This window comes from Geotrypetes seraphini, chromosome 4 (assembly GCF_902459505.1).
Source record: "Geotrypetes seraphini chromosome 4, aGeoSer1.1, whole genome shotgun sequence".
In the NCBI taxonomy this organism is placed as follows: Eukaryota; Metazoa; Chordata; class Amphibia; order Gymnophiona; family Dermophiidae; genus Geotrypetes; species Geotrypetes seraphini.
The window spans coordinates 197975414-198001341 of NC_047087.1; the positions used below are offsets into that span (position 1 = coordinate 197975414).

The 25928-nt window shown below is 41.4% G+C and overlaps 1 protein-coding gene across 1 annotated transcript in view; it reads right to left on the reverse strand.

Moving 5' to 3' along the window:
* Positions 1-25928, reverse strand: part of CDH23 (cadherin related 23) — a 1673137-nt gene that overhangs the window by 1221701 nt on the left and 425508 nt on the right. The gene's annotated exons all lie outside the window — the stretch shown is intronic.

A 25928-nucleotide genomic window follows, 5' to 3' on the forward strand; every position in this document is an offset into this window, starting at 1 on the left:
AACCAGAGAAGACAAAGGTAGAAAAAAGTGTTTTATTTTGAATTTATTAACTGAAATATGTTGGCTTTGGGACATTTGCATCACAAATATACTTGTATTATATTCAGTGGCATAGCCACACAACTAATTTTTTTTTTTTTTTTGAGGGGGGGTTGCTGGAGCCCAAAATGGGTGGATGGGAACCAAATTTTTTCCCTACCTAAATGCAAAATATAAATACTTGAGCTGGTGGGGATCCCCAAGCCCTGCCAACTAAAGATTTCTTAGCAAACAGAAATCTCCAAGCTTTGCAGCTTGTGGCCGTATCCTCAAGCTGCCACTGTTTTCATGCATGCATGAAAGCCAAGGGGGTGGGGAGGCAGAAGCAGCTCTGAAATACTATTGCAAGCTGCAGAACTTGGAAAGTTCTGAGCTCTGGACCTGAGGAACTGGTCATAAGCTCAAAGTGGGAGGCCCAGCCTCCTCTCGTGGTTATGCCACCAATTGTGTTTAGTACAAAATGAAGTACTTGCTGAGTTTGTTTTGGGGTTTCCAGTTCAGTTTTGGTTTTCATATTTCTATTTTTAATTTGTGATCCATTGTATTTGGTGAAGTGTGTGTGTTCTGTGTGAAGAAGTCATTTAAAATTGTTTTATACTTATTTGGTAATAATGGTGGGTATGGAAATTGGGAGATGGGCCCCCTCCTTAATTTCTGCCCTGGACCCCAGCATGTCTAAAACCGGCCCTGCCTGGTCCATGTGCAGTATTATCAGCAAAACAAACAAATACCTGAAACCCTGTAGCAGATCACTCTGTTTGCTAGAACCCCTAGAGCAGGGGTCTCAAAGTCCCTCCTTGAGGGCCGCAATCCAGTCGGGTTTTCAGGATTTCCCCAATGAATATGCATGAGATCCATGTGCATGCACTGCTTTCAATGCATATTCATTGGGGAAATCCTGAAAACCCGACTGGATTGTGGCCCTCAAGGAGGGACTTTGAGATCCCTGCCCTAGAGCGTAGGATCTAAGTCCTGTGGATTTCTACAGCACAATTAACAGTGTCATCTTTAGCTCCCTTTCAGCTCAATAATCCACAGAGTTCAAACACAGCCAATTGAAATAAATCCTATTACTGTCAGAAGGGGCTTGTAATTCTGTAACCTTCTGGGGGTTTCACTGGGGGTATTGTCATTAGCCGTTTACCAGCTGTATTTGAGTCCTGAAGCAAGCAGCTATGTCTTTGTTCCAGGTTTTAATCGAATCACGTAAGAAAAACTTTAGAAATCCATTCTGAATTTAGTTATTTAGTTCTTTTTAAGCCACAGGGTATGCCAATTTCTTTTTAGTGAGCCCCCTACACTTGCATTGACATCAAACCTCCATAGGAGGGGCCTTAGACACCTAGGCCAATCGGAATCTTAGGCCAATCCCAGTGCATCCCAGAATGCACTGGGAGACAGGTTAAAGATTCCGGTTGGCATAGGTGCCTAAGGCCCCTCCTAAGGGAGGGGCCTTAAGCACCTGTGCCAATCAGGGCCTTAGCCCCACCCTGGTGCATCCCAAGGGGAAGGCCCACCATTCTAGTGAAGACAGACCTGCCAGCCGGATGCAGAAAGGACCTATCCATCTAAAAAAGGTTAGGGGGGTCCGGGTTAGCTTGGGGGGGGGTCAGGTGGGGTGGACTTGGGGGATCTGGGTGGGCTACCTTTGGAGGGGGGTCCAGCAGGAGGGACTGGGCATCTCTCCTGCCGACGATCATTCGGGGGTTCGGGGGAATCTCCTGCCAGCAATTGTGGGCGGCTTTAGGGCTATCCGGCAGGAGAGATTGGGCATCTCTCCTGCTGGTGATCGTTGCGGGCGACTTCAGGGGTTGTCCGGCAGGAGGGATTGGGCATCCCTGCTGCTGTAGTCATTGAGAGGTTCCCCCCCCCCCCCCCCCCCGATTCTCTAACCGGCGCTTATGACATTCACCGGTTAGAGAATTGTGCTGTTAGGCAAAGGATTGGCTTCTCCTACGCCTAAAATGTCTTGGTTGGGGACTTGGGCAAATTTATGGTCAGAAATATGTTTTAAAGATAGACATAGTGGCAGTCTGGGTGATTAAATGCCTGAATATACAGGTAGGCCATTCTTGGGGAAAAAAAACACATTTTGGATGTTTTTTTCGAGAATGGACATTTCCCTGCTGCCAACTTTGGGTGCCTAGCACTTTAGGCCAAAAAGGGACTTAGACTTTTTTTTTTGTTATGCCCCTCCACGTGTTTAGAGGGCAGTAGCGTGGGAAACAACCTGCCCGGCAAAGATTACCACAATCTTATTTAAATGTAGGCAAATGAATGTAAAAGAGGCCATTAAGTGTTCCATCCCAATGCCCAGAGGAACAAGGCACAACACCCTTGTCCCCTGACTCAGAAAACCTACCTCCAGAATCAGTAGGCATCTCCCAATTTAGGCACCTAACTAGCAATTAATTTTAATTTAAGCCAATTAAGCTTGTTATGAGCACTGATTAACTAATTAAATTACCCTTATTTTACAAAGTCACGGTAGCAGCTGCCCGCAGCAAGCGCTCCGATGCCCATGAAATCCCTGTGGGTGTCGGAGTGATTACCACAGCAGCAGCCGCTACCACAGTTTTGTAAAAGGAGCCCATTAGATGTCAAAATCTGCTAGGCATGCCGATTTTAGGCGCCTAACTTTAGGCGACTTTTAAATAATCTGGGCCTTGGATTCGGGCTACTTTCTTTTATCTAGCTCTTCATTTTGGGATGGCCTACCAGCTTCCCTATGATTTTTATCCTCCAGATTCAGATCCATTGTACGTTTACCCTGAATACTCTCTTGCTTTCCCATCTTTTCCGGAGATGCGATAGCCCCTTTTCTGGGTCAACTGGGCCAGGGGCATAGGCATCAAAACTCATTTTCCTAGAGTTCTTTTTATTTTATCTCTATATTCTGCATTTTTTTGTGAACAACTTTTTATTGCTATTTTAATAAAAAGGCAGCATACTATCAAGTTATTAAGTAACCTATTGGGCAAGCCTATCTATTATGGCAAAGGCCTGTGTAACTTGTACAACTATTTCTACTATTTCATTTGGGTCATCTCATATATCCTACCTTTATGTTTTAACCTGAGAACCAAAGTAAGTCAGGCAGAGGACACACCAATTCAAGCTTACCCAATGAAAAGTCATTCATAAAACCCTATAATGTTTACTAATCTCTCTACTTTCCCTACTCTCTACTTTCCCTGTTCTGCACTTCTCTCTCAGATTTCTGAGAAGTCTTCTTAGCGGTGATAAGATAGACACCATGTCTGATGAGCAGGAGATGAGCTAACAAGTGTTTTGCTAATTGTTGCAGGAAGTAAGAATTCATCTTTTTATTGTTTCCCCCCACCCTAGTGAATGTGCAAAGCTCATTAACTGCACAGTTTTCTCAGAGTCACAACCTCAAAATAATGAGATTAATTTCAATATTGAGACACTGGATATTCCAAATATATTTATGTGTTAGTACAGGTGTGATGCAGGTCTGTTAATTGAAGCCTTGTAGGCTCCTCTTCTGTGATTTAAACCAACTTGAATTTCTCTCTTTTAGTAATAAAATTCCTTTATTCCTATATGATCAGTTGATTATTCATGTTAAATTCCAGGTCTTCGGGATATGAGTTTCTGTTTTTAGTGTTAATGGATTTTTGCAAGTCAGAAATACTGTACCTCAATCTAGCTGCCCATGGTTCACAGCTGAAAGTTTCATAACTATGAATTTTAAAAGTATCTTAAGCTCTATAATCTGTTGTCCACAATAATGTAATGAAATGCATAAAATTCATACATATGTATGTTGGCCTGTTCCTTTTGAGTTTGCATATTAATCTACCTTGCTTTCTCAAATCACAAGATCTAAAAGTATTACCAATTGTCTTTCCAATTTTACAGAAGTTAGCAGGCCTGGAACCAAAACCAACACCTACCCATGAATGAGGTGGTTTAAAAGTGTGGTGGGGTATACTTTCCACTTCAGCAATTCATTGGATGGCTCTCATTCCAAGGCCTTCCAAATAGCATTTTCTGATCTCGGTCCTCTACTCTATTTTACTTAGTGCATGTATACTCTTCTGAAAGTGGATAAAGGGATTTCCTTTGAAGGACAAAGTATCATATTTTTCACTCCATAAGATACACCTGACCATAAGACGCACCTACCTGTAAAGGAGGAAAAACCAAGAAAAAAAATTTGGTTCAGAATATTTTTTCTTCTTGGTTTTTCCTCCTTTACATGTAGGTGTGTCTGGTGGTCTGGTGCTGGGAGGCCTGCAGCCCGAAAGAACTTGCAGTCTAAAGCCTAAAGTTGTCCAAAGCTCCCCCCCCCCCGGTACCTTTTTAAAGTGGCGGTGGTCCAGCGTGATCTCCTGCTGGATGGCTGCCTCTTTGCAGCGCGACGCACAACGCTCACCTCCTCTCTGCATCTTCCTCTTCCTCACTGTGCCCCTCCTCTCTGGGCTGGTTCTCTGCTTCCTGCCCACCATTCATGCCCAGATCACGCTGCCCCAGAGGTCGTATCAGAAAAGCCTTGAGCTTGGCAGGGGATTGTGTACAGTCCTTTGGTTTCCTCTCTCCCGTCTCTCCACTTGGCTCACACTCCCCTGCGGCCCGCTCTGATTTCCTGTCCTCTGTGCCCTTTTCTGAATACAGAGCTTCTACCACGATCTGCAACAGCTCCTGGGCTTGTCCCTCTAGATGAAACGCCGGCTCTCCGTTGTCCTCATCCCCCGCCATGCTGTGATTCTTGTCACCCAGCTCATCGTCCATCGGCTCTCCACCTAGTCCTGTCGTCTCCTCCTCGCCAGAATCTCTTGCTAACAATTTTGCATCCAAAGCTTCCTGCAGCCGCTGTGTCAACTCGGCCTTCAGCCCGCGGCAGTCTAGGCCCTGATGCAGGAGCTCAGCCTGTAGGTCAGCTATCTTTAGATTTCAGGTGTCCAGCGCACTCTTAGCCACTGCCGGTTCCCCCTCAATGCGTGCAGGCGCATTCACGAGCAAAAATTAAAAATGCTGGAGAATTGGGGGCGGAGAAGGTATGCATGCGCTATTGCCATTAAACCACCCAATCACACCCAATCGCAGCCAGTCACAAAGCGGTGCGGGACCAGGCATTTTGCATCACTCTAAGGTACCGGGGGGGGGGGGGGGGGAATGCAGTGTATTTGGTCCATAAGATGCATCCCCTTTTGGGGGTGGAAAAAGTACGTCTTATGATTCGAAAAACACAGTATATTCTGAATGTCTTTATCTGCTGTTATCTACTATGTCACTTTGGGCTAGATTCACTAAAGCCCCCTTACCTGTCCAATCCGTGGCCGAGTCTTTCCTGGGCGACCGATCCACCAAGCCTCCTCATGCCTATAAGTGCGATTAGAGGCCCGCCCCACAGCGACTGCACAGATCACAGCAGAGCGATCTCAATGCATGTGCAGACCATCTTCTTTGCCTGTGGTCTGTGCATGTGCTTGCTATCCATCATTTTTTGACTTTTTTACTCGCGAGCCTGTGATTTTAACCCACAGGTTTAAAGTGTGGCTGCACTGTGGCGTGTTCTGGAACAGAACAGAACACGCCATAGTGCAGCCCCGCTTTAAACCCGTGGGTTAAAACCACGGGCTCGCACTGCGGGGAAGGGCGGCAGAGTAAGAGAAGTTGGGGCGGCAAAAGCAGGAGAAGTCGGGGTGGCAATAGCAGGAGAGGCAGAGAGCAGGGGGTTTTCAGGGCTGCAGGGCTGGGATTTCATGGTGGCAGAGAGTAGGAAAGGATGTGAGTGACTGGTCCCCAGCAGTCGCTTCTTTTTTGATCGACCAGCCCAGTCAGTGTATCTAAACAAGTGTAGTGAATCGAGGCCCTTCCTACTTTGCATGCCGTTTCCCTTCATTTGCATGAGTGGATCGGATCAGGTGTGGGAGGAAGGTTAATGAATCAGGTCGGGGTCGCAAAGTGGTCAGGACTTGATCTATGGGCTTTGTGAATCTAGCCCTATATTATGTTTGCTGATGACTTGTACAAAACAAATATTGCATTAAGGTAGTCTTTCTTTCCTGGGTTTGTACAACATTAAATTAGTTACACATCATATATTTCCATTTGTGTCTGCGATTTCTTTCAATAAATACCAATCTGTTTGAAGTTAGGGACCTCCTGGGAAATTGGCAAACCTATTCTCTTCTGATTTGACTTCACAGTCTCACCTCTCTGGGATCATAAGAATATAAGAGTTGCCCTACTGCTAGGGTTGCCAGATTTTGTTAGCTAAAATCCCAGATGCATAGTCATGCCCTGTTCCCCCCCAGCCATGCCCCCATACAAACCTCTGTGACATCGGGGCAGCATGTGGAGGACCTCTGCGCATGCATAGATGTTGATGCGATGACATCATGCGCATGCATATGATGTAATCGTGCCGACGTCCGCACATGCACAGAGGTCCTCCACATGCTATCCTTTTCTCCCCTATCTCTGAGAAAGTCTTAATCTCTGATTTTGAGACAAAGTGACCAGAAGGGAGAGTGCCAGGTTTTCTTATATTTAGTCTGATTCTGAGAAGTGTATAGCAGGGGAAGTGACAATGTTTCATACCCTCTGTCACACATACTTTGAGTGAAAAAATATTTTCTCCATTTTGTTTTAATGTGCTACCATGTAACTACATGGAGTTTTTCCTAGTCTTTCTACTTTATGAATAAGTAAACAATTGATTTACATTTACCTGCTCCACTTAATTCAAGATATCCACTTAATTCATATCTCCCCTCACTATCCCTTCTTCATACTGAAGAACCCTAACCCTAACCTCTTCAGCCTTTCCTCAAATGAAACCCATTCCATCCAATTAATCATTTTGATCCCCTTCACTGTACCTTTTCTAGTTCCAGTAAATCTTTTTTGAGATGCAGTGACCAGAATTGCAAGCAGTACTCAAAGTGCAGTCTCATCATGGAGTGATACAGAGGCATAATGATACTTTGTTTAATTCTATATTCCTTTCATAGAAACATGGGAAAACAAAGGTAGATAACTACCATATAGCCTATCCAGTCTGTCCATCCATAACATTTACTATCCCTTCCTCTCCCTTAAAAATCCTATATTTCTCCGAGGACAAGCAGGCATAATTTTCTCAGATATCATCCACGGAACCTAGTATGGACACTGCCAAGTGCATTGTCATCTTAAATTTTTAGGGAATACCCACACCACTGGCATACTGGTGCCTTCCCACACAATATTGGCTCATGGAACCATCAGGTCTTAGTTTTCCACAGAGTCCAGAAGCTGTGTCTTCAGTTTCTCCTCAACGATTAAAACTTTAGATATCTTTTTGTGCCTTCCTGGTTTAATTGTATTGTATTTTTCTTCATTTTCCATGTTTTTTAGCCATTCCCTTGAATTTGGTTAAATTTTCTTCATTTTTTAGCCTTCAGGCCACTTCAAAACCTTTTACAACCCAGGAACTGCCGATGGTTTTTGGTATACTTTTCACTCAAGCTCCCCACACATTGAGCCTTTTGACTTTGTATCAGACATATTTTCACTCTATTTCGAAGAGGGTGCTGAGCGGCTTCACAAAATGCACTCAATGTGATTGGACCTTTTCAGGCTCCGACTCCCTTTGGTGTTTTCGGTGTCTACGTCCTGACCATCAGGACATTCATTGTGACCTCTGCATATGTAAAAGATTGACAACTTCAGTGGGAAAGACTTGGTTTGGCATCAAAAGTGAGCATGATGGAAGATTTGGGATCCAATGCACAACCTGCATTGACATCAGCATCAGTATTGACACTGTATGCACCAACACTGCATAGAGAGGGTTGCGTATTGAGCTCTAAGGCAAGACTCTGCATCATCTTCCTCCTTGCCTCACTCATTGGGGGAGGTAGCACATAAGAAAGCTAAGAAGCATAAACATTATTCTCCTAGGTATGGCACAAAGTCATCCCAGGTGTCCACTTCCTCGATGCATAGTAAGCATTGATGCACCATACAATGCTTTCTATTGTTGCAGATCACATCTCTTCCCAGGCATGCCTCAACATTGAGATCTCTCCACACCAGATAACCCACTGTAGATTGCATCCATGCCGATGTCTCTTCTGGTGCAGACACTGACTCTACAGGAGAAGATCCAGACAATTCTCAAACAAGAGCTTTCAGGGCTTCAGCAGATGCCGTCTACACAGGCTTTAAAGGTGTCCATGCCTGCCTTTCCCAGCCCAAGGATACATTGAGGCATTGATCAAGGATGAGGTCATGCACCCCTGCTGAACATCAAGTATTGGGGATGGCATGGGCCCATTCTATGCATGCATCATCATTGGCAGAGGAGTTATATTCTGGGTCAGAGCACTGACCCCTGGCTCTATGCTCCTTGATGCACACTCCCAGATTTGCCTACGAGAGATTATTTTCAAGAGTCTGACTCAGATATCTCAAACCACTGTGATGAGGATCTGCCAAATTTGTCAGCAGAAGAATCCTGTGGCATACCTCCTAATTTTTCTTCTCCACCTCAAAGCTGTAAGTCTCCACCAGAGAGCATATCCTTTACTGGCTTAAAAGGCAATGGGTCAAGCATTTCCTATTAAAATGGAGGAAGAGCCTCACTTTGAGCTTCTTGACTATGAATATTCACCAACTGACTGTATCAAGGTGCCTTTACACAGGGTTATGAAAGATACCCTATTTAAGAACTGGAAGACTCCTCCATCAGTCCAGGGTTGAGAGAACACAACTTAAACATCATTCTCTAGCTGTGGAATGAGCTCTAAAATGCATATGTAGTTCAAGCTCTTATGCTTCTGCTCCTCCAGGCAAGGAAGCCAGAACAATATAGACTCTTTTGGTAAATACATTTTTCAGTCATTTATGCTCATCAATAGAATTATAGACTACCAGTTTTATTCTTCCATTTATTTAAAATCCTTGCTTAAACAACTTTCAGAGTATAAGGAATTCCTCCCACTAAGTCTTGTTTTTCAAGTACAATAGTTATAGAATAGAATTCCAATGGTTATCCAAGATCTTGTTAACTACGAGAAAGTTCATATCTAAAGGCATATTTGATGCATTTGATGATTTTTCTAGAACATCAGTGGCAATTGCTATGTACTATTTAGATTGGCTTAGAGTCTCTGATCTGGAAACTTCAGTCCAGGAGTGCCTTTCAGATGTTTCTCGCAAGGGTGATGATCTGTTTGGAGACAATATCAAAGAAGTAGCTGATAAAATGTAAAAATACATACACAAGATGTCAATGTTGTCTAAGCTTCAAACCTCTGAGTTTTCTTCTTCTAGAAAATACTCTGCTCCAACTAGATGTTCATATTACTACAACATAAAACATCATTATAGTCAGCCATCCTCTAGGCCTGTTGGTTAGCATTCGCATGCAAAACAACAAAAGACATGAAAGTCTCAACCTTATTCTCAGTTCAAATATCAGTTGTCCTTTTGCCTCTTTTCTAGAGAGCATTGCCAATACTCCCCTCATTCTACCTCCCACTCTCCCTATCGGAGGCAGATTGCTCTATTTTCACCAATGTTAGACTCTTATCACAATACATCAATGTATGCTTCAAGCTGTTACTCAGGGCTATGCCCTACATCTGATCAAAAAGTCTCCACAACCCACAAAAAGCCTCCACAACCCACCAAAAGAGTCTCCTTTCAACTCCCTCCAGAAGACCCTCCTTGTACTAGGAACCCCTGGCTCTTCTCCAGCTAAATGCAATAGAACTTGTTCCTCTGCAGAAGAAGGATCAGGGGTTCTACTTCAAGTATTTCCTGATACTAAAAAAAACTTGATGCTATCAACCCAGCCTAGACCTCTGAAGCCTAAACAAATTTTTGCTGAAGGAGAAGTTTTGCATGATCTCTCTGGGAACCCTTCTATCCATGCTAGAAACATGAGCTTGGCTTTGCTCGCTAGATCTCAAAGAAGCCTACACTCACATATCAATCCTACCTGCTCACAGGAAGTATCTCCATTTCTGCATAAGTCCCCAACACTTCCAGTACAAGTGTCAGCATAGCTATTGCTAGCATTCAGCATTTTAAGTTGGCAGAACTAATGTCAGCAAAGGCCTATGGGAAATTATCTGACTCTGGAATGTTGATGCAGAATTCTGTGCTCCTGCACAGAATTCACATACATTAAGCATCCAGCCGGACTGGATTGTTTATCAAGAAGATAGGCTGCTTGAATGGGACAAAGAAGCCAGAGACTAATCCCATCTACCATGCCTGCAAGTATCACACCTTCCTTATCAATTAAATTAACCATTGTTTCAAACAGTTTACAAATTCTAAACAGAAAGATACTGGGACATACAATAGTTTCTATATTCAGAATAAGATTCCAAACTATAAAAGCCTCCTCTCTACAACACACATTCAGATCTCTCTTTCTCTGTCTATCCTTCTCTTTATCTATGGAACCCGAAACTTAGACCATCACCCCATCCCCCATTCTCTCTCTCTCTCTCTTTCTCTCTGGCTCTACTTAGAACTTCAGACTCTGTCTCTTTGCCTCTGAACTCTGTAAGGCAGGGAAACTGCTTTGCTCTCTACTTAATTGTAATGCTTATAAATATTGCTTTTCTGTAAGCCTATTTTTATAATATATTCTTTATGCAATCACCTCTGGCTGTGTTTCTTATTGGATTCTACTCCTGGTGAATCTTCTGTGAGGGAACTGAACCTGGGACCTGGCGTGTGTAAGGGCGCCTCTCACGTAACCCCTACAACCTAACCTTGTGGGGGACCTGACTAACAATCTTTACATTTTGGGGGCTTGTCTCGGTACTTCCTGATGATTTCATTTGGATAAGTAGAATTCAATTTTTATTTTTTTTTATTTTTTCTTGTATGCACTGTGCAATAGGATTATGTATAGACAGAGTGAGATAGAAATCAAAAGACCTTCTGGAACCCTTAAATTGTTTCAGACTGGATGACACATTTGTGAAAAGTTCCAGTAATATTTTGGGTTTTATATTTGGTGAGATTTTACTATCAAAAGTCTTTGTGCCAGTTTGCATTTTTTGCTTTGCTATTATAGGCTTGCTAGAATATTTGAGCTGCTCTGAAGAAAAGCATGATCCAAAATTAAAAGTCACTCAATTAAGACATGCCACATCTGTACTAATAACTTTTACTGTTTACCTTGTGTTTTTAATTCTATTTCTTGTCAGTCTCTGCCCTGGTGAAAGGCCCAGTGCACACTGGACTGGAACTGGCAGCTGGCATCTCTCCTCTTCTAACAGACTTCTTATATTTTTCCTGCTAAACTTCTGCCTGTAAATTTCAGGTAGTAACCTTTGCATTTAAAATATGGGCAAGTGTGGGCATAAGTGTTTTATTTATGCCGGTGACTGTTGCCTAACACACCTTACCTCATTTTTCTACCTATTAACTAAAGTCGCCCTCCTTCATCAGTGGGAGCATTTCCATCTCAAAGGCTACACACAGACAGGGATGAGCAAGGCCCACGTACCAAGGCAGATTGCAGCCTCAAATATGAACCCTTTTGATTTTCAAGAACTCACAGATATTGTACACAAATATTTTGACAAGAAAGGGGGTCCATATGAGGGTAATTTTCCAGAAAACACATGGCACGATATTCAGAAAAAAATGGTTTCTCATTCTCAGGAGTTTAGAAAGAAAACAAATAAACGAAAATGCCTTTTCATTCAGGGGCTATGTAGAGGACATCGTAGCATAAGACAAGAAAATGCTGACTTGAACACTCAGTGCCATCAGCTGTCCCAAGACTTAGATGAGGCACAAATTAATATATCTATGCTAAGAACTCAAATTGTTCAAGCTACAAATTCCTTTTTAACTGTAAATGAACAATTAGAAGAGGCCAAGGCAGAATTAAAGTATTTAAAGTCAAAATGTGCCTCACAGGTACAGGTTAATGCTTTCTCCTCACAGATTCTGTTGTCTGCACCTGTGCCACCATCACCATATAATCCATGTAGTCAGTTTATAGAGAAACAGAACACCGTTTTTGTAGCAGGCCAGCGAAAAGGTAAACTAGCTACAGATGTAGAACAGGAAGAAGAACCGACAAATCAAGAGGAGGAAAATTCATTACCAGGCCAGAGCAATACCAATAGTACCCCTATAAGTGACACAGCTCCAGTAACTATAGTGCTGCAGGGCCATATGAAGGACAGTGACATTGAAAGAATAGTACAAAAAGTAGGACCTATGCCTTTTAACATAAATGAATGGTGCAAATGGGCTACTGACATACTGATTCACTGGGGTCTAGGGAAATACAAAAGGAACTCTGCAGATTTTGATAAGCTTATGCACCTAGCCCTGGGTCCACATTATTATAAATTTGGATCTCTTGTTCATCCATACCAATTTGTAAAGATGGGCATCGAACAACTATTTTGCTGCACCTCTTTGCAAGTACTTAGAACTCTTTCACCCCTGCCAACCGATACATTGGAGCAGTTTGCATATAGGGTGTGGGTAATACACGCTGTACTTAAAGAGAATGAACACTGGCCCATTTCTTCAGATTATGGTCAGAGAGAACATAAAGAATTTCTATTAGAATTATCCCCCGAGAATACTAAACACCTTCTGCTGTTCTCAGAGGACCCTAAAACTACTCCTTTTGACACTTTACTGCTCAGGATTGGGTCTGTGTGGAAGACCCAGCCAGCTCAAATTATTTCAGTATCAGAAGCTAGAAGGTGGCGTGCTGATGGAGCACCCCAATATAAGAAAACACCACACACAGGAAATAGAGGGCATGGCAGAGGTAGTTACAGAAACTCCTCCACTTACATTCCTTTCCATGAACTCAAAGACCAAAAGGAAAAATTAGAAAATGAGAAAATGAAATGGGAACAGGATAAACACACAATGCAGATAGAATTGGACAGAATAAAAAGTGATTTGACAGCCAGGAAAAACAGTGTTAGTGCATAGGGATGTCCTGACTCTCTGTGTCCAAATACCAATGAGACTCAAACCTTCACAGCCCTGCTGGACTTCTATCACTTTCCTGTGGACTCACTTTTGGAGACGCAGGATAAGGGAAAGAAGTCAGACTCAGAATTCAGCTTGAGGTATGTGGCACCTTTGATATTGGACACTTGCAGCTGCCCCAATGTTAATACTACCATAGAGGGTCAGGATAAATTAACTTTAATTGATACAGGGGCCAGAATCAGTTTTACAGATAGAGCGCCTCCTACTGGAGATCAGAAAAATGTGGAAATTTGTGAGATTCAGGGTCTAAATGACACAGCTTCAAAGTGTGTGTCTATCCCACAAAAGGAGAAAATGAAAGACATTGTAGAAACTACTGCCAGCACCAGTGAGAATACAGGCAAAGAAATAGTTGAGGTGGCTGGTCTTGCATTAGGTACAGGAATTCCAAATGCTTCTAAACCTTTGGTTCATGAGGTTATTCCTGTGCAGTTAGCCACACAGTGTAGCATGCTAGTGCAGCAGCATGATCATAGTGTAACTCACTCAGAGACTGCAGATGTTTCTGTTTGGGCACAAGATTGTGGGAAAAGGTACACTGAAATTTTGTTTGAGGCCGAAGATCCTCAACCACAAACACAGCATCCAGTACTTCCTCCAGCAACAGAACTGGTGTCTAAGATGGAGGAGAGGGGTCGGAGTGGACCTATCTCTTTAGCATATGGCTCTCCAGCTTGGTCAGATGCTAAACCAGATGGCTCCATTAGACTCACTACAGACTCTCGGGCCCTAACTAAGATTTCAAAGTCTGTGGTACCAGTGGCAGCCTCTTACTCTGACATTACTGTGAAATTTCACCCTAAATGTGCATTTTTCTTTGTCCTAGATATGTCTAATGATTTTCAGAATTTGCCCTTTGCCTCTGAATGCCAGGACATGACAGTGCAGACAAAAGAAGACAAATCTAGCCTGCACCTGACTTCTGCACCGCAGTGCCCACTCCTCCGAGTGCAGTGGGACCCAGGTGGCAGACATGTGGTCCAGGTCGGCTTGAATGGAACATGGATGAAGTTTGCTCTAAGTGACCTTGAGGATGCTGCCAATTTAAATTTTTTTCTTTTTTTTAGCAGCAGTTTGGATATATAAATAGCCATCCCAGACCAGTTTTGCACAAAGATATTTCTAGTGTTTTCCAAGGTTCCTCTTTATCACTGCAGAGATAAAGACATTCCAAAGAAGATATTAGCCTTATGCCTTTTCTGAATATGAGATGGTTATGATATGCATTATTTGTACTACTCAGGTGTTCATCTTTGCTGTGTTTTTCTATAAAAATGTGTTTATTTACAGAGTTAAATTCAGCCCTGAACACTTGACAGATGGAAGAATAGTTTCACGCCTAAAACTTTGTGTTTTATGTTTTGTCTGTGCCATGTGGTCTGTCTTTTGTCTATTTGTTTTAGTTTAGGGGGTACCCCAGGATACATAACATTGGCCATTTCTAGAGCTCTTTTCCCCATTTTTTTTTTTAACTAGCCCAATTGTGCAATGTTCTTTTTACCTATTGTTTCATATCCTAAATGTAGCTTAGTTAGGGGTTATATTTTTAAGTAAAGGTTTTACTTTATACCGTGTTTATTCTATGATCCTCATTAGATTCAGTACACATTTCTGACATAATTTTTTTATATACATTCAGTACAGAATTATGGTCTCTCTGAAGTGCCATAATAGTTATATTTAGCATACAAAAACATATCTTTTTGGCATGTCTGATTAAGAACCTTAAGTACCTGAATATTGTCTCTCTTTTGCCATAACTATACCAGGTTAAATGCATTAATATTGTCACATGTTGCCACATTCAGTACAGGCAACATGGTTTCTCTCTCGTTTTCTATCTCTTATTTGGATCACCTGAAGTACAGCTGCTGAATGATATCTGGACTTTTTCAAGCCGGTGTATCCCTTCCTGTATGCACAGACATCATTTCATCCCAAGGGTGAACACCACCAGTTTCCAGTGATTCACAGATCCTGTGCAGACATCATTTCATCCCAAGTATGCATCTCACCAGTTTAAAGAGACTGTCGGTTCCTGCTGGACTAATTCACCTTCCTGCACCCTGACTGCAAAGACTTCTCTACCTTCTCACACTTGCTGTACACAATGTTTCCTGTTCGTTGGATCCCCGGATTCATGATAGCCACCTTCCTAAGAACGCTTTGCTGTACAGTTCAACTTATTTACTGCTATGGACATTCCAGACTTTATTTCATATGCTGTACATCCACTACCTCTTGGTATGGGCAACAAGACATTCCACAAGCTGTTGAACTTTACTGAACTCCATGCATACATTGAACAACTTAAGAAAACCTCCACACAAGTGAATTATACTATCACTTTCAAAAATGGACAGATTGCACAAACTGTAAAAGATTTGCTACGAGACGCTCATGTCTCAATTTGGGAACTTTTCTTTGGGTATTCGCCCACTGCAAACCATGTATTTAATGTTTTAATTCACCCTATCATTATCTTAATTATTGTACAAATTTTGCTATGTATTATTATGATTTTCCTTTGCTGTAAAGTGAAACACATGTACATTTCTTTACAACGCATATCATACAAAGTTCCTTCTAACTTGTATTTCCAGTACCTTCTCTGACACTTGCTAATTTGGTTCTAATTTGGTTTTAATTTGGCATGGCCATACCAGGGTCAGACATAATATATTATCTCATATCCCATACTGGCATACTCTCTCATGACATCTTGGTACCTCCTGAGAAATCTTATGCCTGAACCTCCTGAGAAATCTTCCTGCATCCCTTATGCACCGTTCATTCGCTCAACGACGGGTAAGATATAAGCATACTGGGGTCCCCGCCCAGATCACGGACTATACAACCTAAGACAGAGGTTTGAACTCATAATGGGAACTGTTTATCTTCATAGCTTGGAGATTCTGCAGGACAGGGGACGTGCTGTTGGAGGTAAGCGAGGCATCTGCGAAATGCAGACAGGCTGTTTATAGAAGGGTACCGCAAGCTTGCCTTCATTTCAAAGAATAAAAATAAAAATAAAAAAAGTATGGGAGATGTCAGAATAGCTAGCATTCAGCATTTTCAGTTGGCAGAACTAATGTCAGCAAAGGCCTATGGGAAATTATCTGACTTTGGAATGTTGATACAGAATTCTGTGCTCCTGCACAGAATTCACATACATTAAGCATCCAGCCAGACTGAATTGTTTATCAAGAAGATAGGCTGCTTGAATGGGACAAAGAAGCCAGAGACTAATCCCATCTACCATGCCTGCAAGTATCACACCTTCCTTATCAATTAAATTAACCATTGTTTCAAACAGTTTACAAATTCTTAACAGAAAGATACTGGGACATATAATAGTTTCTATATTCAGAATAAGATTCCAAGCTATAAAAGCCTCCTCTCTGCAATACACATTCAGATCTCTCTTTCTCTGTCTATCTCTCTGTCTATCCTTCTCTTTATCTATAGAACCCGAAACTTAGACCATCACCCCATCCCCTTTCTCTCTCTCTGGCTCTCCTTAGAACTTCAGACTCTCTGTCTCTTTGCCTCTGAACTCTGTAAGGCAGGGAAACTGCTTTGCTCTCTACTTAATTATAATGCTTAATTGTAATGCTTATAAATATTGCTTTTCTGTAAGCCTATTTCTATAATATATTCTTTATGCAATCACCTCTGTCTGTGTTTCTTATTGGATTCTACTCCTGGTGAATCTTCTGTGAGGGAACTGAACCTGGGACCTGGCGTGTGTAAGGGCGCCTCTCACGTAACCCCTACAATCTAGCCTTGTGGGGGACCTGACTAACAATCCTTACAACAAGGTCTTACCCTTCAGACTAGCCTCTACTCCTCATATCTTCATGAAATGCCTAGTAGTAGTTATGGCAAACTTTTGCACATGGGGCTTTCACATATTTCTCTTCTTAGATGACTTTTTGATCAAGATTTCATCATTGCAAAAAACTCAGCATGTCATAACCTCGACAGTTCATCTCCTTGAACTTCTAGGATTTGAGGTCAGCTATCAAAAGTCACATCTACAGCCATTTTAAACAATGAAGTTCATAGGATCACTCTTGAACACCATTCAAGGTTGGGTTTTTCTACCTGAGCAGAGGGTCGACAATCTCATTTGCTTGTGTCAAACAATTTCTACCCTCAAGTACACTTCCGCACACCAGATGTTACACCTGCTCAGTCACATGGCATCAACAGTTCATGTGACCATATTTGAATATCTTCCCTTCAGAATTCCACAGTGCACCTTATCAACACAATGGTCTCAAGCCAAGATCTTTATGCTCCAGTACAAGTCACCCCAGTTCTACGGTACTCTCTCCAATGGTGGATAATACCATACCACCTTATCCAGGGTTTCCCTTTCCAGCCAAAACTTCTATCTGCAGATGCTTCAATGCTAGGCTGGAGAGCTCATCTAAGTCTATACATTCAGGGAGTGTGGTCTCTCCATGAACAGATCTTCCATATCAATCTTCTAGAGCTGCGAGCAATAGGGAATGCTCTCAAAATATTCCAGGATCACCTCCTTCAACATATACATAATCATGAATTAATGCGAGAAAGCCAACATGGATTTAGTCAAGAGAAATCTTGCCTCATCAATCTACTGCATTTCTTTGAAGAGGTGAATGGACATGTGGATAAAGGTGAGCCGGTTGATATCATGTATTTGGATTTTCAAAAGGCATTTGACCAAGCACTTCATGAAAGACTTCTGAGGAAATTGGAGTGTCTTGGGATAGGAGGCAATGTCCTATTATGGATTAAGAACTGGTTGAAAGACAGAAAACAGAGAGTAGATTTAAATGGTAAATATTCTCAATAGAGAAGGGTAAATAGTGGGGTTCTCCAGGGATTTGTGTTGAAACCGCTGCTTTTTAATATATTTATCAATTTATGAAATGTATCAATGATTGTTTGTAAGTGATGTATTTATTGTTAATGTGAATGAATATATTATAACACTTAATGTAATCTTGAAAATGAATAAAGAATATTAAAAAAATATATATATATATTTATCAGTGATCTAAAGATGGGAATAACTAGTAAGGTAATTAAATTTGCCAGGGACAAGAGTAACATGGGATACTCCTGCCCTGAAGAAACCACTAAACTGTCAGAGCCTTTAAAAGGTAGGCCCAGAGAGGGGAGCTCCGACGCTCATAGGAATTCTATGAGCATCAGAGTTGTTACTGCTACAGTTTTGTAAAATGGAGGGGAGTTAGTGTGTTATCACAAAGTTCATGTGTTCTTTTGCCTGCAATGCTCTTGAATGGTTATAATGGAGGGTTTTTTTTTGCCTATGACTGTGCTTATGGCAGCTATAGAAATGTTTCTTAACTACTGCTACATATGTGTCTATGATTGCAACAATCTCCTCTGTTTGGTGACTGTAAAGTTTGTACATGTCATTAGCAGGAAAATAAATTTCCACAGGAAAGCCAAGTTTCATGCACTGTAGAGGAGATACATGTGACTAGGGTAGGGTTACCAGACGTCTGGATTTGCCCAGACTGTCTGGGCATCCGGTCAGCTTTTCAAAACCCAGTACTTTGTCCGGGTTTTGAAAAGCTTCCACCTTGGGACTGCATTGGGAGGGCATCTGTGCATGTGTGGATACCCTCCCAATGAGGTTCCGAGGACAAGAACAGGTTGAGGGGGACGATGCTGCGGGGTCGAGGCTGGCATAAAACGGGGCGTGATTTGAATGTAATGGGGCAGAGCTGGGTGGATCTGGGCGGGCCTCAGGGGCGGGGTTATGGGTCCGGATTTTTTGAGAGTAAAATCTGGTAACCCTAGACTGGGTGGATTTGGGGATTACAAGCGCCAATTTCAGTCCATTGAAGAAGGGAATGGGCACAGTATTTGGAGCTGTGAGATGAGTCATACAGAGTCCGAGACTCTGGACTTGCCAGTCAAAGAACAGAGATGAAGCTGGGACCAGAGCTAGCCACTAATTGGAAAATGATTTATTGGTGAGGGAACAACATTAGTGTAAAGCACAGGTGTCAAAGTCAGTCCTCTAGCTAGGTACTTGGGACCTGGCTTGGCCACTGTTGGAAACAGGATACAGGGCTTGGTGGACCTTCGGTCTGTCCCAGTATGATAATTCTTATGTTCTTTCCCTCTACACCAGGGGTGTCAAAGTTGGTCCTCGAGGGCCACAATCCAGCCAGGTTTTTAGGATCTCCCCAATGAATATGCATGAGATCTATTAGCATGCAATGAAAGCAGTGCATGCAAAGAACATAAGAATTGCCATACTGGGACAGACCGAAGGTCCATCAAGCCCTATATCCTGTTTCCAACAGTGGCCAACCCAGGTCCCAAGTACCTAGCTAGATCTCAAATAGTAAAATATGTATTTAATACATTTACTGTATATACCACTTTAGGTCTTGGCGGTTTCCAGTATCAAAACAATCATAAAATTCCATGAAATAGACAGACATGACATCACACGTTATCTACATTCCAATAAGCACATAAACATGACTATCATTCACAGTCCATTGACTGGCACATGTCCAAAACAGATTTTATGCTGCTTATTCTAGGAATAAGCAGTGGATTTTCCCAAGCCATCTCAATAATAACATATGGACTTCTGTTTTAGAAAATTATCTAAGCCTTTTTTAAACCCCACTAAGGGAGAGGTAAAAGCCAAAAGTAAGTGGATGGGAGTCTATTTTTTGAGAGTGAGAGGAAAATTGACACCAAAAGAGAGTCAGTTACAGGGGAGAGCAAAGAGGGGGCAATCGATGCGGAAGCGTGGAGATTTATATACCCCAGACAGCACTAGAATAGGTCCTTTCCTTTTCAATTTGTAGTCTGTGAACCACTCCGATTGTGCTCCATAAGCATAAACAAAATTTCACCCACTGACCTTCAGTCTTACTCACTGGGACAGTAAATCTCAATCTTTGGGAAGAGCTACCTTTGGCATCTCTGTTGGCCTCAACAGCTCACCTGATATCCATGCCAGAGTATATCCACTTTATCCATTCCATGCCCCACTAAATATCATTTGTTGTTTTGTTTCCCAACACCCACCAGATGAAAAATATAGTTTGCCCCATATGCTGACAGCGTGGATTTTTTTCTCACTATACTTATTCCTACCAACTGAAAAAAAACGTTGGACTGTGAAAACTAATCTCATGTACACTTAAGCTATTATTTCCACATCATTTGTACTTTTCTGCCCTAATAATTCCCTTGCGTTGCTTTCTGGTGGTTCGCTCCTTGCTTGCTTTAAAGGGTCCGCACGTCCCATTCCTGAGACACTCTTAGGTTGACAACTACGCTGGCACAGCAGGTAGTATTGACAACTGGGCTGGCTATTTCATTTTAATGTGTCGCAGAGTACGTAATGATGTTGACAGTAAAAGGGTGCTTTGTCTTTTGAAGAGGCACTGTCATCCATTTTTAGCAACATATTAGTTGCCCCTGTGATTTATCCTATGTAAAATATTAATGGTATTTAAACATCGCTATATACTGCATCATCACAGGTTTGTTTACATTTTGTTTTCAGGCTAAGAAAGTTCCTTTTTTCTCCAAAATGTTCATATATTAATGTCAATTTTAGTTTTGGTTTTTGAGAATTAAATCATCAAGGATATATTTAACATTAGACATGACAAACATATTCAAGAGAGTAAATCCAGAAAGTATACCACTTAGAGCTCCTTTTACTAAGCTGTGATAGTGTTTTTAGTGTGCGCTAAACCTGCGCTACGCAGCTAGAACTAATACCAGCTCAATGCTGGCATTAACATCTAGCGCGTGCGGCAATTCTGCACGCGCTAAGACCGCTATCACAGCTTAGTAAAAGGATCCCTTAGGGGTCCTTTTATTAAGCTGCGATAAAAAAATGGCCTTGGCACATACTTATGCCGCTAAATACTGGACGGCGTATGTACTATATATTGATCTTCCAGTTTCTGCATATGCTGCCATTACACTGGGCACAGGTACGATACATGTGGACATATCAGCTACCTAAAGACCTTTATAAGTGGATGTTGCTGCTCAATTTTTGGGTTCCTAGTCAGGACGTTGTTCTACAGGATGCTGCTTCAAAGGACCACTTTAAGATTATTGAGATATCGCCTATTCTATAGGACTGATAATGTTGAATTTCATGGATTCAAAATTTCAGTTTTTCCTGATGTATCGAAATGGACACAAGTCAGGCTTAAGAAATTCCTGGCTTATCGTCAGTCTGATCTAAATTTAGGAGCTATGTTTTTTATGAACCCGATCAGTTACAATTTTTTGTTGAAGGTAAAGCAACTAAGAGAGCTCCAGAGACTTCCGTCGAAATTGCTAACCAGGCTACATAATTGATTCCAACTGATCTCTGTAATTTGATTTAATTTAGAATTTCTTGAACCCAACTTTCCTTGGATATGATTGATCTCTCCTCTAGAGAGACTTTATTCATTGTTATTTTGTGTTATACTATGTTGAATTTTGTTTATTAGATTATTATATTTCTTTTCAAGTGATGTATTCTCAACTTGTAAAAAAGAATATAAATAAATAAGATTATTGAGATATCCACAGAGACTCTATTTGAGATTGTTTATATTGATGTTTATTGACAAAATAAATCACCAGGTTATTTGACATCTTACTTGCCTTTTGTTTGTTTATCACCCGCCCTTATCCAGGGCGAGTAACACTTTTACATACAAAATAATACATTACATTTAACATACAAATCACATCAGCACAACCATCACTTTAACCAAAATATACACATACATACAAAGTATAAAAATACACGTAACATACAAATTGCTTCAACAGCAAGCATCGGTATACATCAGAATACAAAAAAAGCCTATGATATACAAGTCACTAGCTAAGTGTCTTCTCTTGATTGTGTCTGTGCTGGCTTGGTCGATTCTGAACACCATAGTACCCTCGGATGAGGGGCAGAGATAGCCTAATAAACGTATTTATCTGTTTTCTTTATTTAGAGTTTTCACTTTTAGCAGACTTGTTTGTGTACTAGTTATTTAAGGTATAATTTGCACACGGGTCAGCCTTTTGGGTGTATGACTGTGGGAACTGATGCTTTAGGGCATATCCCCATTGCAGGCTGTGTGACTGAGGGCTTTCCCTTCACAAAAATTTTTTAGAATTATTGGTAGTGTGTTCGTTGGGGCTATCTCTTCCCTTCACCCCTTGTTTTTGGGTCAGGGGAGACTATTTTTGTCTGATTAAAACTAGTAAAACAAAACAGACCATGGAATACATCAGTGACCCGCACTCTGCACTCAACAGTCACCACTATTCCTCTCTCGAGCACTCTCATACCCCATATTTCATCATACACAACAAATGTCATTTCAATATTTTCTTAAAGCTCTGTAAATTCTGCTGATGGCAGATATATTCTATTTTGTTTTGCTATGTGTAACTCTATGGCAGTGATGGCTAACCTTTTTGAGCCCGAGTGCCCAAACTGCCGCACAAAACCAAAGAATTTCCTCAAAGTGCCAGCACGTCAATTAAACCTTAATAACAAGATTTTAGTATCTAAAAACTCTTTATAAAGTTGCCTGAACTATGTAACATCATTTTTAAAGGTTGGAATCTTTGTATTGTCAGAGAATCAATTTGATTCACAATCCTTTGGTTTTCATTTCAATTTATTGGCAATTTATAATGTTTTAATGATTTCATTCAATTTAATGAATTTAGGAAGAATTTGATTCAGTTACACAATATATTTTAAATGTATTATTCACATAACATGTCAAATGTATCCTGAGTAAAAAAAAAGATAAACTTCTTAAAACTGTTAACTGTGTCAAGACTCGGTGTGTATTCCCAAAGAGTCTATACATGTTTTTTTGTAAAATTTACAATCAAATTAGAAAATAGTTAAATCATTACATTTCTAATAATATGATGTAAAGAAAACAAAAGAGCTTTCAATTGAACCAACCGTTTTTATTGGAAATTCCAGATTGGAATACAACAGGGCCATGTAAAGTCCCTTTTTTAAATAACATCTTTAAATAATATTTAAATAACTTAGAAAGTGTCTTAACTGTAAACTGAAAACACTGCTTCATGTAAACATATGCATTGGGCATGCTCTGAAAAAAATTAATGTGATTTTTGTTGTTGCATGCATGCTGATAACTTGTCAATCCTTGGCTCATAGTGCGTTAATTTCAGAGCAACACATGCAGCACTCATGTCATCCGTTAATCTGTTTCTAGCATCAGATTTTATATGATTCAAAGCCGAAAACTGCTGCTCACAAGCATAGGATGACCCAAACAAAGTAAGAAGAGCAATCCCAAGTGCTTTCATGGACTTAAAATTGTCTGGCAGAGAATTCCACACTTTTAGGATTTCATTTTCAGAACTGCTAGCAGTGATTTCATTTGTCACCCTTTCACACTCAATACGTTCAAGAGCCGCACGCAGGTCATTGAATTTACTTTTCCAGATAGAGCTTTCTTGAAATTCCAGTAGCTCCATTTCCAAATTTTGAATATCCAACCACTGTAAGCAGGAAAGATCAAGATCTTCAAATGTGGACTTTTCTGGGGAAGTTATAAATGAAAGGGTTGTCTCCATCTTACGGAACTGAGAAAATCTTTTACTAAAATTCTCCTTTGCTTCGGCTACAATGGTGGAATATGCTTTGTGGATTTCCTGGTGTTTTTTATGACTGTCCACCAATGTTGTAGAATTATCCAAATGTATTTTTAGGTTGGGAAAATAATTTAGCTGTCCACTCTCAAGGTCTTTTTCAAAAACATGCAATTTTCTCTCAAAAGCTTTGATGTCACTAAACATGCTTTCTGCTGTTTTTCCCATGCCTTGTAATTTTTTGTTTAGTACATTAAAGTGGTTAGTAAAATCTGTAAAGAACATGAGGTTGTGTGGTTTTGCAGCATTTACAGACTTGGAGCAATGGTAAGATTGTTTCACTTTTGACCATTTGCCATTTAAAGACTACTTGCTACCCAAAGACTTCTAAGACTCCTGATGCAGGCCAGATGGCCGAAACGTGATCATGTCGAGTCATTGAGTTGCTTTGGATGTACGATTTTGTTTTGGATTAATAAAGACCATTGGATTTATCAGATGAGTTGAAAGACACTGTTTTTGTGCATCATCTTGATTGGACATTTCCACTTTACCCTTGCTTCTACAGCAGGGGTGCCCACACTTTTTGGACTTGCGAGCTACTTTTAAAATGACCAAGTGAAAATGATCTACCAACAATAAAATTTTTAAAAAAAACCACAAAGCACACTGTATGCAGAGAAAATGTTAATTATCATTTATATTCCGTGGGTTTTCAAAGAGGTCAAGTCAGACGATTCTATGCAATGTCTCTTCAGGAACAACTATACAAAAATAGACAAATATACCCCCTCCCTTTTTACTATATCGCAATAGCAGTTTTTAGAGCAGGGAGATGCACTGAATGCCTTGTGCTGCTCTCGATGCTCATAGGCTCCCTGCACTAAAAACCGCTATTGCAGATATAAATTCTCTAAACAGACACATTTTGATCACTAAACTGAAAATAAAATCATTTTTCCTACCTTTTTGTCTGGTGATTTCATGAGTCTCTGTTTGCACTTCCTTCTTCTGACTATAAATCCAATATTTTTTTTCTTTCTGCCCCTCCCCTTTTCTTTCTCTCTCTCTCCTCCTGCCCCCCCCCCCAAGCCATCGCGCCAATTTCTCCACTTCCCTGATTCTTTCCCTACCCCCTAAGCCACCATGCCGATTTCTCCCTGCTTCCATGAGCCAGGCCAGGAATGTACAAGCGCCGGACTCACAAGACTTCACCTCTGATGTCAATTCTAACGACGGAGAGGAAGTTCCAAGCCAGCCAGGCAGCGATTGGCTGGCCCAGAACTTCCTCTCTGACGTCAGAATTGACGTCGGAAGTGAAGTCTTGTGAGTCCGGCGCTTCTACGCGCCTGGCCTGGCTCAGGGAGGCAGGAAGAAAAAGATTGCCAAGGCAACGCGATCGACTCACATTGCCTTTGCGATCTACTGGTCGATCGCACTCGACCATTTGGGCACCCCTGCTGTTATGGTATCCTGTCCTGACCTGAGGAAAGGGGTTTAGTCCCCCCAAAACTGCCTTATTTCTATTTCCTATTTATAAACTTTAATCAATAGATATAATACTACTTGATTCTACGTAAAGCAACAAAACAATTTTTTCTACCTTTTGTCGTTTTTGCTTTAATCATCTTGTCTTCACTCTTCTTTCTAGCCAGCATCTGTCCGCTCTGTCTTCCATACAGCATCAGCCCCTTCCATCCACTGTCTGCCCTCTCCCCGTTCCATATGGCATCTTCCCTCTTTTTATGATCCTTCAATAAACTGTCTATCCTGTGTCCCTTCTCTTCTCCTTTGTACATGATTGATTTCAGCTCTGCCACCTCTCCATTTTTCTCTCTCTGTCACCATCCCGTCCCCTATGCTCTGGCATCTCTCTCTTCTCCTTTCTTTCCTTCGCACCCCATAGTCTGGTATCTTCCCTGATTCTCTAGCATCTCACTCCTTTCCTTTTCTTCCATCTCTCCCTCCCCCTCCATGCTGTCTTCTCCTCCTTCCTTTCCCCCTTCCTTTTCCCTTGGTCTGGCATACTTTCCTCCTTCCCTCCATACCCTGGCATCACTTCCTCCCTCCCTTCCCTCCAATCCCTGGCATCTCATTCCATTCCCTCCCTCATCTTCTTTCTCCCTCCAGTTGGGTGCAGCAAGTCTCTCCCCCCTCTGCTCCCTTTCCTCCTTCTGTCACCCATGACCTGGCGTCATGAACTTCTTCAGGCAGCAGCATTCACA